The following is a 19,217-nucleotide window of genomic DNA, read 5'->3' on the forward strand; positions in this document are numbered from 1 at the left end:
TGATTGTAGATGAGCTCAGGGTGGGTTATGCGTATCCTGTGAAAATTAAATGTATGATAGACAAGTAATTTTTGTTACAAAATGCATTTAAGCATTACCTATTATAATTTGTTCTTCAGCTTCCATTCTGGTTGCTCTTAGGTTATATATATATACACACACACTGTGACAAAGTTCCTCCTCTACCTTGGTGGGTCCCGCGCTTATTTGGCAGATTTGCTCACCTCAGTGATCTTCCCCACAGTCTGGGTCAACTTCTCCTGTGTCTGATCAGGAGTTGGGAGGTTTGGGGGGAACCCGGGCCTGCCCTCTACTCTGGGTTCCAGCCCAGGGCCCTGTGGATTGCAGCTGTCTATAGTGCCTCCTGTAACAGCTGCATGACAGCTACAACTCCCTGGGCTACTTCCCCATGGCCTCCTCCAAACACCTTCTTTATCCTCACCACAGGACCTTCCTCCTGGCATCTGATAACGCTTGTACTCCTTAGTCCTCTAGCAGCACACCCTCTCACTCTCAGCTCCTTGCGCCTCTTGCTCCCAGCGCCTCACACACACTTCCTCTCCTCTAGCTCCCTCCTCCTTGACTGGAGTGAGCTCCTTTTTAAACCCAGGTGCCCTGATTAGCCTGCCTTGATTGGCTGCAGGTGTTCTAATCAGCCTGGCTGCCTTAATTGGTTCTAGTAGGTTCCTGATTACTCTAGTGCAGCCCCTGCTCTGGTCACTCAGGGAACAGAAAACTCTTTCTCCAGTGGCCAGAAGATCCCCCGTCTACTCCTCTGCTATAGAGGGTAGGAGGGAGAGGGCTGCTGCTGTTCCTGCTGGGCCCTCGCTGCTGCTGCTGCTCCGGCTGCTCCCCTGGCTGGGCTAGACTCCACCACCCACCCCCTTTCTCTGCTGTCTGCTTGCTGGCTGGCTAGTAGATTTCCCCCCCACCACCCAGTTGCTGCTGTTGCTCCACCCACAGCCCCTTTGGGGGGGGGGGCTGCTGGCCCGCTCCCCAGAGGAGGGGAGTGAGGGACCCCAGCTCCAGGCCTTGTTGCTGAGGAAGCCACCACCACCATCTTCTGGGCGGGGTCCCTCCTGCCTAGCCACCAGACCACCACCTGGAGCTGCTGGAGCTGCTGTGTTAGCTGCTGGGGAGCTGCTGGAGCCCCGAGGAGAAGGAGAGTGCTGCCTGCTGCTGCTGGAGGACCTCGTAGAGACTCTGAAGGCCACCGTGGAGGGAGCACCTAAGGACTGAGTATTTTTCGGACTGTGCTCTTGTGGTGGGGGCTTGGACTGTGTCTGTTGGGACACTGGGGTGTGGCGTGGAGCCTGCCCCGGTCCATCTGTGTCCCCTTCGCCCCACCACCGTCGTTGCCCCCTACACCACCCCTGCTGGCGTTTTTCCATCTGCCTCATTCTCCTGCCTCTGGGACTGAGCTGCTCACCTGGCTTGCCACGCCCACCTCCACCATTTGGGCCTGCAGCAGCAGCCAGCTGCATTGACTTTTGCACAAGTGCCCGTGGCGCACCCCACCCCACCCCTTGGCCTGACCCCTCTCCTTTGCCACATTTGTCTGCCCCGCCCATTTCCTCTGTGGCCCTGACTGTCCTGCCCTAGCCCTGCAGCTAGCCCCGTGGTCCCACTGCCCTGTTCCTAGTTTGTTTTTCCCCCCGCCCTGTGATCCCCCAGCCCTGATTGGCCCCTCCCCTCGTGCGCCCATGCCCCCTCCCATGCGCTTGTGCCCTTCCCCCATTTGAGTTTGCCCTTGTTCACTGCACCCCCAATGTTGTTAGCCCCCCTGGTCCCCTAGTGCAACTAGAGGAGCCGGAATTCCCCTCTGGGTCGGTGACCTGCCACCCTCCCGCCCCTGGGTCCTTGCTTGCTCCCCACGCCCCTTTAGCCTTCCCTTTTGGCACCCTCCTCCCCTGCCTGCAGCCTAGCGGGGAGGGGTGGTCGCCTCCTTTCCCTCCCCTCCTCGCTGTTTGTCCCCTTCCCGCCTCGTTATGGCGGGGACGCGCGGGGAGACCTCGCGATGCTCCCACCGCCTCCTCCCGAAACCCCGTGTCCAATCCCCAAGCCTCTACCTCGACCGCTGCCGGTTTACCTGCCACTGCCCGCTGGGGCACCGCAACGGCGAGTATCGGGAGACGTCCGCTGCTGCCACGCCCTTCGCCCCTTCCGATTCGGAGGAGCCCCCAGCCGGTCGGAAAGGTCGGGTGGGAAGAAGGGTAAGGGCCCAGCTATAAAGACCAGGCCCTCCATGGCGGGACTACCCCGCTGCCGTGGTCCCGGTACCGGCCGCGGCATCCCTCCCCGCTGTTCCCTCTACCAGCTCCGCAGGTGTCCCTCCCCCGGCCCCCAGGGCATATGCCCAGGTGGCGGCGGCCCCCCCGCCTGCCGCTACTCCTCCGCCTGCCGCTTCCACTACCATCTCTAGCGGCCGGGGCCCCTTTCCCACCTTGACTAGGAAGCACGGCGTCCGTTGCCTCCTGGTACCCGCCTCGCCCCACGTCGAAACCTATGTGAGGGCGTTGGCGAGGGTAGTGGGGCCCACGGCCATTGTGGCGGCCTCCAAAATGTACGGGAAGGTGGTCTTCTTCCTGGCGTCGGAGGCCGCCGCCCAGGAAGCGGTAGAGACGGGTCTGGCAGTGGGGGGCGTGTTTGTGCCCCTGGAGCCCTTGGAAGACCTGGGGGTCCGCTTGGTCCTGACCTCCGTCCCTCCCTTCCTGCCCAATGCCGCCCTGCTGCCCGCCCTTTCTGCCCTGGGGCACCCTATTTCTGTCATCAGCCCTCTCCCGTTGGGCTGCAAGGACCCCGCCCTCCATCACGTCCTCTCGTTCCGCCGGCAAGTGCAGCTTCAACTGCCGCCGGCGGCACGTGACGGAGAGGCGCTCGAGGGGTCCTTTGTGGTCCCCTACCAGGGAGCCCGCTACCGGGTGCATTATTCAACGGGGGAGGCCCGGTGCTACCTCTGCCGGGCGATGGGGCACGTCCAGAGGGACTGCCCCTTGGCCCGGCATGGAGAAGCGTCCGGGACCCCCGAGCCCCGGTATGGCGCCGGCCCCGTCACCGCCAGTGCCCCTAGCTGCCCAGCGCCTGAAGCTGCCCCTCCTCCTTCTCAGTCCACCGCTGTGGAGGAGGGTGCGGCGGAGATAACGCCGAGCGTGGGAGAGGGCCCGCCCCAGGGAGACTCCTCCCTCGTTCCTGTTGCCCCTCCGTTGCCTCCCCGAGTCCCTGCCGCTGCCCTTGCCCCAGACCTGACCCTGTTAGCCAGCCCCTGGATGATGCCATGGAGGGCTGGTCTTTAGTGCAGGGAAGCGGGCAAGCGGAAGGCTCCGGTCCCATTACATCTTTCCGATTCGGAGGCCCCCCGGAAGAGCAGGAAGGGGGTCGCTGAGGACGAGCCTTCCGCCTTGCCCCCCGACGACGCCCGTTTTGTGGTGCCGGTTGGGCGCGACGTGGCAGCACCGGTCGGTGATGCTGCCCCTCCTCCAGGGTCCCTTCCTGAGGACGCCCTCGAGGGACCCCCCCTTGCTCGCTTGCCATCCGCAGCCTCTGCGAGGACTGAGGTGGGCGTCGCTTCGGGTGTTGGTGGGGAGGGTCCCGGGGTGGCGGACGGCAATCTCCCCTCCATCTACGAGGAGATCGAGGCCCTGGGTCTGACCCCGGTTACGCAGGGGAGGATGACCCTTTACTAGCGGGCCTCGATCTGAGTGACCTCACCTCGGTCCCCCTATCCCCGGTTTCCCCTCCCCTGACTGCCGCTTCTGCTCCTGCCTCTGAGGGTCCCCTGGGATCCTCCATCATCCCGGCTGCGGGTGGCACCCCGCTGACGGCCGCCGAGCCCATCGAGGCGACGGCCGATGCCCCGCTGCCCGGACCCGATTCCCAGGGGTGTCCTCTTGGGTGTGGACCAACCGACCCTTGCCCTACTCTTGTTCCCTCCACCTCCGTGATGCCATTGCCGCCCCTCGGGATACTCCCAGGAGTGCGGCCTTGGTTGTTTTTCCTGCTCTGACCCATCAGGGGCTGCTGCTCTCCTTCCGCCGCCCCTGTTGAACTGGGGAGCGGGCGGGCAGCGTGGCATCGGCCCATCGGACGCCACGTCGAGGGTCTGCCCCCTGCCTGCCCGCCTTGGTGGGCCACGGGGCTGTGACGGGGGCCCCGCTGGGGGACGGTCATCGGTCCGTTACCCCGCCCCCCCATGCGCTGAGGGAGGAGCTGCGGGCGTTCCTTGAGGACGTCCGTGGCTCCCGTAACAAAGTCCAACTCGCGCTCCAGCGGTGGGGGGATTTCCATCTAATCCTCCGGGCCGCAAAGGCCCTCATAGGGAAGGGTAAGGGGACTGGGAAGCAGGCCGTCGCGACCTACCGGCTGGTCTGCCTCTTCCGTGACTCTCTCCTCACCCACGGGTTTGGTCACGGATTGCTGCGCGGCCCGACGGAGGCCGTGGGCGTGTCTGCCAGCGAGGATCCCCCCCAGCACTCCTCATGGCGACGATCATCTTTGCCACTTTGAACGCCCGGGGCTGTAGGATGGGTCTCCGCAGGAGCCAGGTGCTCTCCTTCCTTCGGGTCGGGGGGTACTCTGTGGTTTTCCTGCAGGAGACCCATACGGATCCGGCCGCTGAAGCTAGCTGGCGGCTGGAGTGGGGGGACAGGGTCTACTTTAGCCACCTCTCTGTTCGCTCGGCGGGAGTGGCGACCCTGTTCTCCGCCGACCTACGGCCCGAGGTGCTGGGGGTCGCCGAGGCTGTGCCGGGCCGCCTGCTGCACCTCCGGTCCGCATGGCGGGCTTGTGGTTAATCTCGTCAACGCCTATGCCCGACATCGGGCCCGGAGAGGTTGCGTTTTTATCGGCAGGCGCCCGCCTTCCTCGCTCCCTGGATCCTCGTGAGTGCCTGGTCCTGGGCGGGACTTTAACACCACCCTCGAGGAACGGACCGCTCGGGGACCGAGCAGTGCCCGGCCGCAGCGGCCGTCCTCCGGGAGATCGTCGAACGCCACTCCTGGTGGACGCCTGGCGCGACCACCACCCGGACGACGCCTCGACTTTCACCTTCGTCCGGGTGGAGGCCCATCGGTCGCGCCACTCCCGGCTGGACCGCATTTATCTGTCACGCTTCCACCTTTCACGAGCCCACTCCTCCAGCGCTCGGCCGCCCCTTTTTCTGATCACCACCTTGCCACCGTGACGGCCTCTCTGCGCCGGAGAGGCCGGGCCGCCTACTGGCATTTTAATAATAGTTTGCTGGAGGACGTGGGCTTCGTGGCGTCCTTCCGGGAGTTCTGGCTGGCCTGGCGAGGCAGAGGCGCGCCTTTCCTCGGCGCGCGATGGTGGGACCTGGGAAGGTGCGTGCCCGGCTCTTCTGCCGCGACTACACCCGGGCGCCAGCCGATGGAGGGATGCGCGATAGAGCAGTTGGAACGGGAGGTTTTGAAGATGGAGAGGCGTCTGGCCGCCAGCCCCGAGGATCCATCCTCTGCGGAGCGTGCCGAGAAGCGGGAGGAGCTCCGGGCCCTCGAGGATCATCGAGCCCGGGTGCCTTTGTTCGATCCGCATCCGCCTCCTTCGGGAGATGGATCGCGGCTCCCGCTTCTTCTACGCCCTGGAGAAAAGGAGGGGGGCCAAAAAGCACGTCACCTGCCTCCTGGCGGAGGACGGCACCCCCCTCACGGATCCGGCGGAGATCTGCGGAGGGCCAGGGCCTTCTACGCGGCTCTTTTCTCCCGGATCCGACCGATCCTAACGCTTGCAAAGTGCTCTGGGACGGACTCCCGACGGTCAGCGGGCGACCGGGACCGGCTAGAGCTGCCTCTCACTCTGGCCGAGTTCTCGGAAGCCCTCCGTCGCATGCCCACCAATAAATCTCCGGGCATGGACGGGCTGACCGTGGAGTTCTACCGCGTGTTCTGGGGCGTCCTCGCCCAGACCTAGTCACCGCCTGGGCCGAGTCTTTGCGGAGCGGGTCCTCCTCTTCGTGCAGGCGAGCTGTGCTCGCCTTATTGCCGAAGAGGGGGGACCTCCGCGATTTACGGAATTGGCGTCCCATCTCGCTCCTCAGCACGGACTATAAAATCGTTGCGAAGGCCCTTTCGATTCGGCTAGGGTCCGTGCTGGCGGACGTGGTCCACCGGACCAGACCTACACCGTCCGGCCGCATCGATCTTTGATAACTTGTATCTGGTCCGGGACCTTCTGGAATTAGGGTGTAGGGATGGTCTGTCGCTCGCCTCCTGTCCCTGGATCAGGAGAAGGCGTCGACAGGGTGGATCATGGGTATCTCCTGGGCACTCTGCAAGCGTTAGGCTTCGGACCCCAGTTTGTGGGTTTTCTCCAGGTGCTGTACGCTCGCGGAGTGTCTGGTCAGGCTCAACTGGACCCTGACCGAGCCGGTCAGCTTCGGGCGAGGAGTACGGCAGGGGTGTCCTCTCGGGTCAGCTGTACGCTCTGGCGATCGAGCCCTTCCTCTGTCTCCTCCGTCGGAGGTTGACGGGGTTGGTGCTCCGGAGCCGGAGCTGCGGCTGGTCCTGTCGGCGACGCCCGGCGATGTGCTCCTCGTGGTCCAGGACCCGGGTGACTTGGCGCGGTGGAGGCTTGCCAGGCCATTTATTCGCGGCCTCCTCCGCCCGGGTCAACTGGGTCAAGAGCTCTGGCCTGGTGGTAGGGACGGGTGGCAGGCGAGCTCCTCCCACCCGCGCTTCAGGCCATCCGGTGGAGCGGGTCCGCTGCTCTATCTCGGCGTTTACCTTTCTGCCACGCATCCGTCTCCGCCGGAGAACTGGCATGGTTTAGAGGGCGGGTGAGGCGCGGCCGGAAATGGACAGGACTACTCCGGTGCCTCTCTCTTCGGGGGAGGGCGCTGGTGCTGAATCAATTAGTCCTGTCCATGCTCTGGTACCGGCTCAACACCCTGGTCCCGGCCCCGGATTTCCTGGCCAACCTCCGGACGGCGGTTCTGGAGTTCTTCTGGCCAGGAACGCACTGGGTCTCTGCAGGGGTCCTCCACCTGCCCCTGGAGGAGGGGGGGCAGGGCCTGAAGTGCCTGCGCACTCAGGTCCACGTCTTCCGCCTCCAGGCCCTGCAGAGGCTCCTGTACGGTGTGGGTAGTCCGGCGTGGAGCGTATTGGCACACACCTTCCTCCGCCGCTTCCGAGGGCTCCGATACGACCGGCAGCTCTTTTCTCTCCATCCGAGAGGTCTTCCGCGAGACCTCTCTGGGCTGCCGGTCTTCTACCAAGACCTCCTCCGGACCTGGAAGCTCTTTTCAACGACCAGGTCCGTGGCGGCCACCGTGGGGGTCGATCTCCTCGCGGAGCCCCTGCTACACAACCCCCAGCTCCGTGTGCAGGTGGCGGAGTCCCCCGCGGTGCGCCAGAGGCTGGTCTTGGCAGGAGTCACCAGGGTCGGAGACCTCCTGGACTACGACCGGGGAGACTGGCTGGATCCCCTGACGCTCGCTCAGCGCTCTCCAACCCTTGTACCCCCCGGCGCGTACTTCAGGAGGTGAAGGCCGCTTTACTGCCCGCTGCTCGGGTTTACCTCGACCGGGTCCTGCAAGAGGGCACGCCCCGCCCACCTTCCACCCCGGGCCCTGTGGATCTTTTTATCGGGCCCCTGCCCCGTGGCCCCACTCACCCCCCTCGCCCTTTCACTGCAAGCCGGCTGCCCGATCTGCAGCCGGTTTTGTTCCAGACCGCGCCAAGGAAACATCTGTACACGCTCGTGCTCCACACGCTTCACTACCTCACCCTCGCCCCGCCCGACACGAAATGGCGGGACCTCCTGCCACCTCTCGAGGGTGAGGAGCCCGGTGGGCCAGCCTGTATTCTGCCCTAGTCCCGAGGCCCGCCGGGATGTCAGTTGGCGGCTCCTTCACGGGCCGTGAGCACGGGCGTGTACTTGGCGCGGTTTACCCTGTCCCCAACACCTGCCCCTTTGCGGCATGAAGGAGACCCTGGCGCATGTTTATTTAGAGTGCGCCAGGGTGCAGCCCCTGGTCCGGCTCCTCTTGGATCGCCTAGTGCGTTTTTGGTTGCACTTTTCCCTCACCTGTTTGTCTATGCACTCCTATCCGTGGCCCCACGGTCGCGGGATCTCCTTGTCAACCTCCTCTTAGTCCTGGCCAAACTGGCCATCTATAAAACCAGGGAGAGGAGGTTGGCCGATGGGATTTCCTGCGACTGTGGGGCCTATTTCCGCTCCTCCGTCCGTTCACGCATCCGGGCGGAGTTCCTCTGGGCCGCGTCCACTGGCTCCATTGACGCCTTCGAGGAGCAGTGGGCGTTGTCCGGGGTTCTCTGCTCGGTGTCCCCATCTGGTTCCCTTCGTTTAGCCCTGTGACCTCACTCCCGCTCCTTTTTTTTTTCATTAGTTGTCCCACGTACTTAGTTGGTGTCCCGGACCTGTGGATCCTCTCCTTAGGCTGGGGGGAGGTCCTTTAGTAGTGGGCGGGCTTCGCCCGCCCACTTCCTGGATACTAATAGGACCAGACTCCTGTACCCCACTGGCCTGGGTCTGTCACAATACATATAAAAAAAAAGATTAGAACTAGGAGTGGATGTCAGAACTCATGGGTTCTGTATTGGCCTCTGCTCACTGTGTGTGCTTGGCCAAGTCACCTACATACTTTGTGCCTCAGTTTACCCACATGCAATACAAGTATAATAATACTGATCTGTGTTATGGGGTTATAGTGAGGCTTATTGGATGAATATTGGTAAAACACTTTGCACATATATAGTACATCATCTGGGGATCTCAAAGTATTAATATTTGTACTCATCTTGGTTATTTTCTTTTTGCTGCTTTTGGGACATTTTAGAAATTCTTCTAGTACAACTATAGTGCCTTGATTTTTAGAGCACAGCAGCCAGATTTGTACGAGTAACTGCACAGCCTGACAGAAGATGAAACTTCCCAGTTCAGGATTAAAGCTCTCAAGATCTTGATCAAACAAAATACAGCCATGTAAAGTTAACGACCAGACTTTCAGATTGGTCCTGCTTTGAGCAGGGGGTTGGACTAGGTGACCTCCTGAGGTCTCTTCCAACCCTGGTATTCTATGATTCTATATCTGGTCAAAATGAGGCACCACCTTCAGTGGATATTTGTTCTCTGTATGTGTATAGAGCTGGTGGGTCTCTTGATAGGAGTTAGCTTAGTGATCAGCACTGAAGGTGACCACATGGCTTTGGCTGTTTAGGATACTGGGCCAGAAGATGTCGCTGAAGCAGGTGCCCTTCAGTTTCACATAACAACTAGCCACAGAATAGCATTTTGGAGAGTGACATTTTTTCCATGCACAGAATGAGTATTGTGATTATAGTGATGGTGGGAAGAGAAGTGATGAGATTATACAGCAAATTAGAGGGCCTTGAATGCAGGGGTGAGTAGCTCCTTTTGGAATATAATGAACTCCCCTGGGGGACATGCTTGCTGTGGTCAGTGGAGTGAGGAAAGCCACAAGTTATCATGTGTTGGACCTCTGAGCTGTCAAAAGGAAAAAATCAAGGCTGTTTGTAATAACTCAGTTGAGCTGATTGACTTCAAGAGTGCTTGCCTCTTGGCATCTGTCAGAAGTCCTGTGGACATGTTAGCAGGAGCCTGTCAAGAAACCACCTTGGCTAGACGTGCTGAATTATTACACACAGTAATATAATGAAACAAAAAAGCCAAAAATAAACTGCTTCCATGCTGATGGCAGGCATAAAAAATTCCATCCTTACAAGGTTTTCATTATGGCCACATCTTAATTAGTTATAAACTATTTATAAAGCAAGAAGAGATTAAAATAATCTTTCTTCTAATTCACTTATGAATATGAAGAGAGGAGACACTGAAGGTTGGGGTTCTGTTCCCACCTCTAACACTTACTCCCTCTGGGCTCTTAAGCAAACTATTTAGTCTCTTTGAGCCTCCACTGGTGTGAACATAACAACTGTCATACATCCCAGGGGTGCTAGGAGCTTTAATCCATTAATGTTTTAAAAGTGCTTTGAAATCCTTGGATTGAAAAAATCCTTGGATTGAAAAAAAATTGGGTTTGTTTAGTCTGGAAAAGAGAAGACAGAGGGGACATGATAACAGTTTTCAAGTACATAAAAGGTTGTTACAAGGAGGAGGGGAAAATTATTCTTCTTAACCTCTGAGACTAGGACAAGAAGCAATGGGTTTAATTTGTAGCAAGGGAGGTTTTGGTTGGATATTAAGAAAAACTTCCTAACTGTCAGGGTGGTTAAGCACTGGAATAAACTGCCTAGGGAGGCTGTGGAATGTCCATCATTGGAGATTTTTAAGAGCAGGTTTAAACAAACACCTGTCAGGGATGGTCTAGTTAATACTTAGTCCTGCCATGAGTGCAAGGGAATGGACTAGATGCCCTCTCAAGATCCCTTTCAGTCCTGTGATTCTATGAGTCTTCTATGATTCTAATAAAAATGAGGAGTCCCGTGGCACCTTAAAGACTAACAGATTTATTTGGGCATAAGCTTTCATGAGTAAAAAACCCACTTCTTCAGATGCATGGAGTGAAAATTACAGATACAGGCGTAAATATATATTGGCACATGAAGAGAAGGGAGTTACCTTACAAGTGGACGACCATTGCTGAAGGCCAATTCAGTCAGGGTGGATGTGGTCCACTCCCAATAATTGATGAGGCGGTGTCGAAATGCCAGACTGGACTTCTACATAGAGTGCTTCTGTAGACGTGCACAGGCTGCAATTATGAACAAACAGAATCACTTGCCCTATAACCTCAGCTGTACAGAACACAACACCATCCAGAGCCTCAGAAACAACTCAGACATTATAATCAAAAGGGCTGACAAAGGAGGTGCCGTAGTCATCATGAACAGATCGGATTATGAACAGGAGGCTGCCAGAGAACTCTCCAACACCACATTCTACAGGCCACTATTCTCTGATCCCACTGAGGAGTACCAAAAGAAACTACACCTTCTGCTCAAGGAACTCCCCTGCTACAGCATGAGAACAAGTTTACACAGACACACCTCTAGAGCCCTGACCATGGGTATTCTATCTGCTACCCAAGATCCATAAACCTGGAAATCCTGGACACCCCATCATCTTAGGCATTGGCACTCTTACAGCAAGATTATCTGGCTATTTAGACTCTCTCCTCAGACCCTGTGCTACCAACACTCCTAGCTGTCTTTGAGACACTGTGGACTTCCTGAGGAAACTACAATGCATTGGTGATCTTCTTGAAAACACTATCCTGGCTGTCAGGGATGTAGAAGCTCTTTACACCAATATTCCACATGAGAATGGACTACAAACTGTCAGGAACAGTATCCCTGATGAGGCCATGGCACACCTGGTGGCTGAGCTTTGTGACTTTGTCCTCACCCACAACCATTTAGATTTGGGGACAACTTGTACCTTCAAGTCAGTGGCACTACTATGGATACCTGCACGGCCTCACAGTATGCCAACATTTTTATAGCTGACTTAGAACAACGCTTCCTCAGTTCTCGTCCCTGAGCGCCCCTCCTCTACTTACGCTACATTGATGACATCATCATCATATGGACCCATGGAAAGGAGGCCCTTGAAGAATTCTGTCTGGATTTCAACAATTTTCACCCCATGATCAATCTCAGCCTGGACCAGTCCACACAAGAGATCCACTTCCTGGACACTACAGTGTAAATAAGTGATGGTCACATAACCACCACCCTATACTGCAGGGGTCGGCAACCTACGGCACGCGTGCCAAACATGGCACGCAAGCTGATTTTGAGTGGCACGCTGCCGCCTGCCATGGTCCTGGCCCCCAACCCCACTCAGTCCCCCTGCCCACCACTATCCCCTGCGGGGGCAGGAGGCAGAAGCTTGGTCCTACGGCAGCCAAGCTTCCCCCCACTCCGCTTCTTCCTCCAGCGTGGTGCTTTCCTGCCCCTCCCCCTCTCCTTCCCTGCGCCAATCAGCTGATCGCCCTTGCAAGGGGGAGGGGGAAGAGTGGCAGCATGCATTCAGCTCCGTAGAGGAGGCAGAGAGAGGTAGGGAAGGAGCCTTGTGGAAGGGGGTAGAACAGGGCATATCCCTTCCAGCCCCCTGCCCTGAGCCGCTCAGGGCAGGGGGCTGGGAGCACCCCTACGAGCTGAGCACTCCCAGCCCTCTGCTCTGATCCCCCCCCCACAGTCAGCCTTCTGCCCTGCACCCCCCCACACCACCACTGCCCTCACCCCTGAACCTCCCCACTCACCCAGCCTTCTGCCCCACACCCCACTTCCTCTGCCCTGACCCCCCCACACCCAGCCTTCTGCCCTGCACCCCCCAGCCCTCTGCCCTGACCCCTGAACCTCCCCACACACCCAGCCTTCTGCCCTACACCCCACACCCTCCAGCCCTCTGGCCTGACCCCTGAACCTACCCACACCCAGCTTTTTGCCCTGAACTGCTCCCCACACCCAGCCCTCTGCCCTGACCCCTGAATCCGCCCCCCCCCAGTCTGGGGTCCCGGCCACAGGCCCTGCTCAGCCCGCTGCCAGCCTAGGTGAACAGAACCCCAGGCTGGCAGGGAGCTGAGCAGGCTGGCGGCATAAGATCAGAATTTTAATTTAATTTTAAATGACGCTTCTTAAACATTTTGAAAATCTTGTTTACTTTATATTCAACAATAGTTTAGTTATATAATATAGACTTATAGAAAGAGACTTTCTATAAATGTTAAAATGTATTACTGGCATGCGAAAACTTAAATTAGAGTGAATAAATGAAGACTCGGCACACCACTTCTGAAAGGTTGCCGACCCCTGCTTTACTGGAAACCTACTGACCGCTATACTTACCTACATGCCTCCAGCTTCCATCCAGGACACATCACACGATCTATTGTCTACAGCCAAGCCCTAAGATACAACCACATTTGCTCCAATCCCTCAGACAGAGATAAACACATACAAGATCTCTATCAAGCATTCTTAAAACTACAATATCCACCTGGGGAAGTGAGGAAACAGATTGATCGAGTGAGACGGGTACCCAGAAGTCACTTCCTAAAGGACAGGCCCAACAAGGAAAACAGAACATCACATACAGCCCCAGCTAAAACCCCTCCAGCGCATCATCAATGATCTACAACCTGTCCTTGAAAACAATCCCCCAGTCTCACAGACCTTGGGAGACGGGCCAGTCCTCACTTACAGACAGCCCCCCAACCTGAAGCAAATACTCAGCAGCAACTACACACCACACCACAGAAACACTAACCCAGGAACCAATCCCTGTAACAAACCCCGTTGCCTTCTTTGTCCCCATATCTACTCCAGCAATACCATCATAGGACCCAACCACACCAGCCACACCATCAGAGGCTCATTCACCTGCACATCTACTAATGTGATATATGCCATCATGTGCCAGAAATGCCCCTCTGCCTTGTACATTGGACAGTCTCTACGTAAAAGGATAAATGGATACAAATCAGACATCAGGAATGGTAACATACAAAAGCCTGTAGGAAAACACTTCGATCTCTCTGGACACTCAATAACAGATTTAAAAGTAGCCATCCTTCAACAAAAAAAAACCTTCAAAACCAGACTTCAAAGAGAAACTGCAGAGCTACAGTTCATCTGCAGACTTAACACCATCAATTTGGGCTTGAATAGGGACTGGGAGTTGACATCTCCTCATCAATTATTGGGAGTGGACCACATCCACCCTGACTGAATTGGTCTTGTCAACATTGGTTTTCCACTTGTAAGGTAACTCCCGTCTCTTCATGTGCCAATATATATTTATGTATGTATCTGAAGAAGTGGGTTTTTTACCCACGAAAGCTTATGTCCAAATAAATCTGTTAGTCTTTAAGGTGCCATGGGACTCTTCGTTGTTTTTGTGGATACAGACTAGCACGGCTACCCCGCTGATACTATGATTCTAATGGGAGTCTTTCTGCTGACTTCAGCACCATAAGGACCCCAATAACCGCCTGTAAAAATCAGTGGGAGTTAGATTAGGCTGTAGAATTGAAAGGGCATCACTTGCAGTGAAAATATGGTTGCCACTGATGTTCCCTTAGTTGGGCCTCAAACCCAGTGACTTTCATTTAACCAAATTTGATTCAATGATGTATTGTAATGTATATTAGTTCTCTTTTTGTGAGAGTAAGGTGGAAACATGAGGCTTTTGAGATATGGGGCAATGTCCCCTTCCTGTGGAGACCTCTGAGGTTGAATTGGGGAGAATTCCAACAGCATGTGTCTTAGGAGACTTTTTGACTCCCTTCTGTCCTGCCTTTTGTCTCAAGAGGTTTTTTTGCCCCTATTGATTGGTGCTCTTGTATTTTGATGTCTGTCTCTGCAAGGGAAAGAGCTAGAGATTGATTTTTTAAAGTGAAAACTTAGTTTCCCCAGCAGTCCTACAATGTATTTAGCTATGTTACAAATTCAAAAATTAATTTCAATCCTCTAAATGTCTGTTCTGGGCTCTAGATACCACTCGTGGGAGTCCAGTGAACCAAGATTTTATTTCTCTCTTGCTTTCTGTATTGGCTACAAAGTTGTGTGTGGGGAGGGAGAGAACTTTTGACCTCTGGGAAACACTTCTGCTCTGATTTTAGGATGTCATAATTCAGGCACCATTTATCTACTTCACTTCAAATTCTGCAGAAATATTCTATTTAGTCCCCAGACTTAACCTACCAATTTTGAAGCTAAAATATTTTTGGTAAATTTTTAGAGTGGGAGGCCAGAATAAAGCAGATAATAAAAACTCACTTGCAAACTGTAGGCAGACAGCTATTGTACCATAATCTTATGTTTTTGTAACCATATCCAAATTACATGTTGACACTATTTTATATGTTGATGTGTTTCATAGCAACTAGGGTTGTCAATTAATCAGTTAACTCATACGATTAACTCAAAAAAAATTAATCATGATTTAAAAAATCACGATTAATCACAGTTTTAATTGCATTGTTAAATAATAGAATACCAATTGAAATTTATTAAATATTTTGGATGTTTTTCTACATTTTCATATATATTGTATTCTGTGTTGTAATTGAAATCAAAGTGTATATTATTTTTGCTTACAAATATTTGCACTGTAAAAATGATAAAAGAAATAATATTTTTCAATTCACCTCACACAAGTACAGTAGAGCAGTGCTCCCCAACCTTTTCCGGGTGGCGGGCACCGGACGACGAGCCACCGAGGACCGTGGCGGGCGGACAAGCATCCGCCGAAATGCCGCTGAGAAGCGGCAACATCAAGAGGTGTTGCCGCCGAAAATCAGCGGCATTTCGGCGGTGATGCCTCTTGGTGACACCGCATTTCAGCGGCTGCTTGTCCGCTGGCCAGTACGTGGGTGCACATAGATGCCCCGGCGGGCGCCATGGCGCCCATGGGCACTGCAGTGGGGAACACTGCTGTAGAGCAATCTCTTTGTCGTGAAAGTGCAACTTACAAATGTAGATTTTTTTGGTTACATGACTGCACTCAAAAACAAAACAATGTAAAACTTCAGAGCCTACAAGTCCACTCAGTCCTACTTCTTGTTCAGCCAGTTGCTCAGACAAACTTGTTTACATTTAAGGGCAATTTTTTCAGCTAGTTGAGACAGCTGAATGCTTGTAGACTAATATTATAGATTTATCTTGAAAACTCATCTAGCTTGGATGGAAAAATTCTACAAAGATTCTGCAATTAAACACATACTGTCTCACTTGTAAAGGGAGCTGTCTTTACAGTCATCTGTTGTCTCTCACAATATTTGTCTGAAGCTGTGTACTGTACAAAAGATTCCTAACTACACTAAATAACATACTCTGGTCTGTACCTATTGGATGAGGTTTCCTTTGATTATTATCTAGTCTTCCCACATCAGACCACAGGTGTGAAAGAGGGCTGTGTCAAAATTGTAAGTAAACTTTAATAAAACGCATTAACACAAACTGCCTTTGTTTGACTTCCTCGTGCAAAGAGTTGCACAATATTCCCATTGCTTGAATACTGTATTGCAGCCACTCCAGTTGCTGCGGGTGAAGCCTCGCTGAGAATGAAAACTCTGATCAGCCTGGTGACCTGTTTTCAAGTCAGAGGCCTGAATCAACTAGTGAGAAAAAAAAGATTAAACTGTCCTTATGTGAGCTATTGTTCCATGTGCAATACCTGCTTACACTCCTAACATAGCTCTGCAAAGAGCTTCTGAATACCTTTGAGTCTGAAAGGCACTATAGAAAAATATATTATTTTTTATCATTCACTATTCTGAGGGAATCTTAAGCTTTCATGAAACTCTCTGTATTATACAACAGAGGAAAAAAATGCTATTTCTCATATTAACCAGAGGTTTTAAAATATAAGGGAATATTGAAAACAATTTTGTTTCTTTGTCTAGCTGGGTGATTTGCCTTTGTAAGGCTCCCCATACATTTTTCTTCTTTAAAGTCACCCCCTGCTTGTGGTTTCAAGGAGGAACCTCTGGCCAATGACTTTGGCATTTGTATGCAATAGGGAATTCAGATATTATGACAGATGTGTCTTTCCATGTGTTGGAAGAAATAAGGTTATTGCCCTCCTGTCACACTGTGGAACAGACCAAGCAGACGGCATCCTGGTAAAGAAGCTTTAGTCATGACAGTAAAGCCAAAAATCTTGTAAAATTCTGGAGCCTGAATATGGCTCACAGAGCATTAGTAATATGAATATAATATGAATACCTCACCTCTTGTCAGGTAGTAACTGGATATAGGGCATTTGTGAAGGTACCAGTAGAGACTCTGCTGAGATTTTGGCGCTGAGGGTAATTGTACCAGGTCAGGGTATAACCTCCAAATCTGAACTCTGGGGTACAGATGTGGGGACTTGCATAAAAGACCCCCTAAGCTTATCTTCTACCAGTTTGGGTTAAAACTCTTCCAAGGCCACAGTCTTCTGCCTTGGACATATATTGCTGCCACCACTAAGTGATTTTTCACAAATATTCAGGTAAGAGTCACTTGGAATCCCTATCTCTGCAAAATATCCCCCCAAGCCTCTTCACCCCCTTTCCTAGCAATGTGAGCACAGATCAACCCCTTGTCTAAGGACTTTGGAATCAAAGGATTCTTTAAAAAAAGATAAATTTTATTAAAAAGGAAAGAAACATCTGAAAACTCAGGCTTTAGGGATTAAACACCAAAAATAACTAATTTAGGGTTCAGCTTAAAGGTTACAAGCAAAACAAAAGCACCTGGGGTTATCACAGAGGAATCCACAAACCAAAAAGACTCCTAATCACATCTGCCTTAACTTTTCCTGTGGTACTTACATATCTGGGGTTCCAAATGAGGAGTTTCTAGATATGATGCTGATGGTTTCCCATACCTGGCTTAAAGCTTACAGCTTGTTGCTGCATTCACCTCTCTCCAGCCTGAGAGAGGAAGAAACCTCTCCCCTGCTCCCAGCAGTTTTTCCAATTTGAAAGGGTACAGCCTCCCCGTTGGTTCCCTGGTCAGGTGCCAACTCAGGTTAAGGTTCTCTTAACCCTTCACAGTTAAGGCAATTAGGGTACAGCTGCTAAGGAGGATTCTATGGCTACTGACTGGCTGGGTGTCCATAAAAGGGAGCTACCCCCCTCATTTATCACATACCCTCCAAATGAAATTGATTGGCTCTGGAAGGGTAGGCCGTGATTGCGGATGCTGCACATAGGAGGGTGCAGTAGAACTTCATACTGTGTCACACATTTGTTTAAATTCTGTTCTCCGCCTTGCCTGCCAGTTTAATAGCTTTGTTTCCCAGTTGTGCTGGTATCCATGACTGAGTCTCCCCTTTGGAAGCATCAGTTTACAACAGTGGTCCCCAAATGTTTTATGGCGCACCCCTCTCCGTGTAATGGAACCTGTCTGTGCCTCATCCCCCCCGGGAGCTGGGAGCCGCGGCTGGGAGCGGGGCAGTGGTTGGGGCCGAGAATAGCACTTTATGCAAATAAAGTAGAAATTGAAGAATTTCACTTGTCCTATTTCACTTGACTTTTTTTCTAGGTTCATAAAATCATAACAATTAGGGAGAGGAATTTACTAAATTCTCTGGCCTGATGTCTGTCCAGTTCCATACAGTATATTTCCTAGTATTTTGTTTAGACTTGATTTAAATGTCTCAATGGACTGGTTATTTCCACCATTTATCTTTCCTTTCTGAGATAACAGGCACATAATTTGCTTCTTTCCTTTTCTCACTCTCACACTTTGGCCTCTGAGAGCCTACTGGCCTCTAGGAATGGTGTAATCAGAAAGGAGCTGCTTGGAAACTGCAGCTACAGTGAAGAACAGCAAGGTCAGTTACACAAAATTGTTCCAAGGATTTCACTTCAGAATCTGCATCTTGTAGTGACTCCTTGACAACTTTTCAGTTTGTCTATAAGATACCCTATTTCTGCTCAGTTTAGTCTGAACAAGTTCCAGGAGAAGGAGGACACTGAACTTCTGTTCTCCCCACTTCGTTCTATAAACTAAAGCAGGGAACTTGATTCTAGAATGTGGCCAAGCTGAGCCCAGAAGATTTTTTTAGTGGAGAGATTTAAAATTGTTTGCAGTGTTATTGTTGCTGTGCTTGTTCGGAGGATATGAGAGAGACAAGGTAGGTGAGGGAATATTTTTTTTATTGGACCAACTTCTGTTTGTGGAAGGTACAAGCTTTCAAACTACACAGAACTTGTCTTCAGGTTTAAAATTGGACTATAGACTAACCATATAATTTATAGGCAAAATATACAGTAGTTAATCCAAAGAGCATGTGATTGGAACTGTAATCTATTCTGACAGAGTTTTTTTCAAGAGATCTAAACTTTGATGATCAAGTAATATACATTCATCCCAGCTTAGCCTCTTCCAAAGCTTTTAATCATCTGGTTGAAGATTGCTGCTCTTCTGGAATGCAATTGTTGTTGATAAATTTAGCTAAATAAATCAATATTCTACTCCACTTTGCTAGAGAATTAAATCCATTTAACATGAGGAAACTCTTATTATACATGATTAAGTAAATACAGTATGTGAAGAAAAAACAAAAATGCCTACGTCCCAACTTTCCCCTCCTCTGCAGGAAATGAGCAAGAACTAGCATTCCTCTTCCACTCCAGCAGTCTCTGAAGCAGTCTTAGTACAAATCTCTATGGAGAGGATAAGGGGCATTTATTTTCCATAGGCAAAACTGGCAACAACTTTGTTTTTCTGGAACCATTCCTGTATCACTGATCTTCCCAAAGGGGG

The 19,217-nt window shown here is 52.5% G+C and overlaps 1 protein-coding gene and 1 long non-coding RNA gene across 9 annotated transcripts in view; one reads left to right on the top strand and one right to left on the bottom strand.

The window, feature by feature from the left end:
• CLUAP1 (clusterin associated protein 1) overlaps positions 1–19,217 on the top strand; it is a 192,270-nt gene that overhangs the window by 28,913 nt on the left and 144,140 nt on the right. The window lies entirely within an intron of this gene.
• LOC120373594 overlaps positions 1–19,217 on the bottom strand; it is a 34,486-nt gene that overhangs the window by 9,997 nt on the left and 5,272 nt on the right. The window contains exon 2 of the long non-coding RNA XR_005585602.1: positions 10,573–10,705. This is a non-coding gene — a long non-coding RNA (uncharacterized LOC120373594). The remainder of the gene's footprint in view (positions 1–10,572; positions 10,706–19,217) is intronic.

The sequence above is a fragment of the Mauremys reevesii genome, linkage group 10 (assembly GCF_016161935.1).
Source record: "Mauremys reevesii isolate NIE-2019 linkage group 10, ASM1616193v1, whole genome shotgun sequence".
Lineage (NCBI taxonomy): Eukaryota > Metazoa > Chordata > Testudines > Geoemydidae > Mauremys > Mauremys reevesii.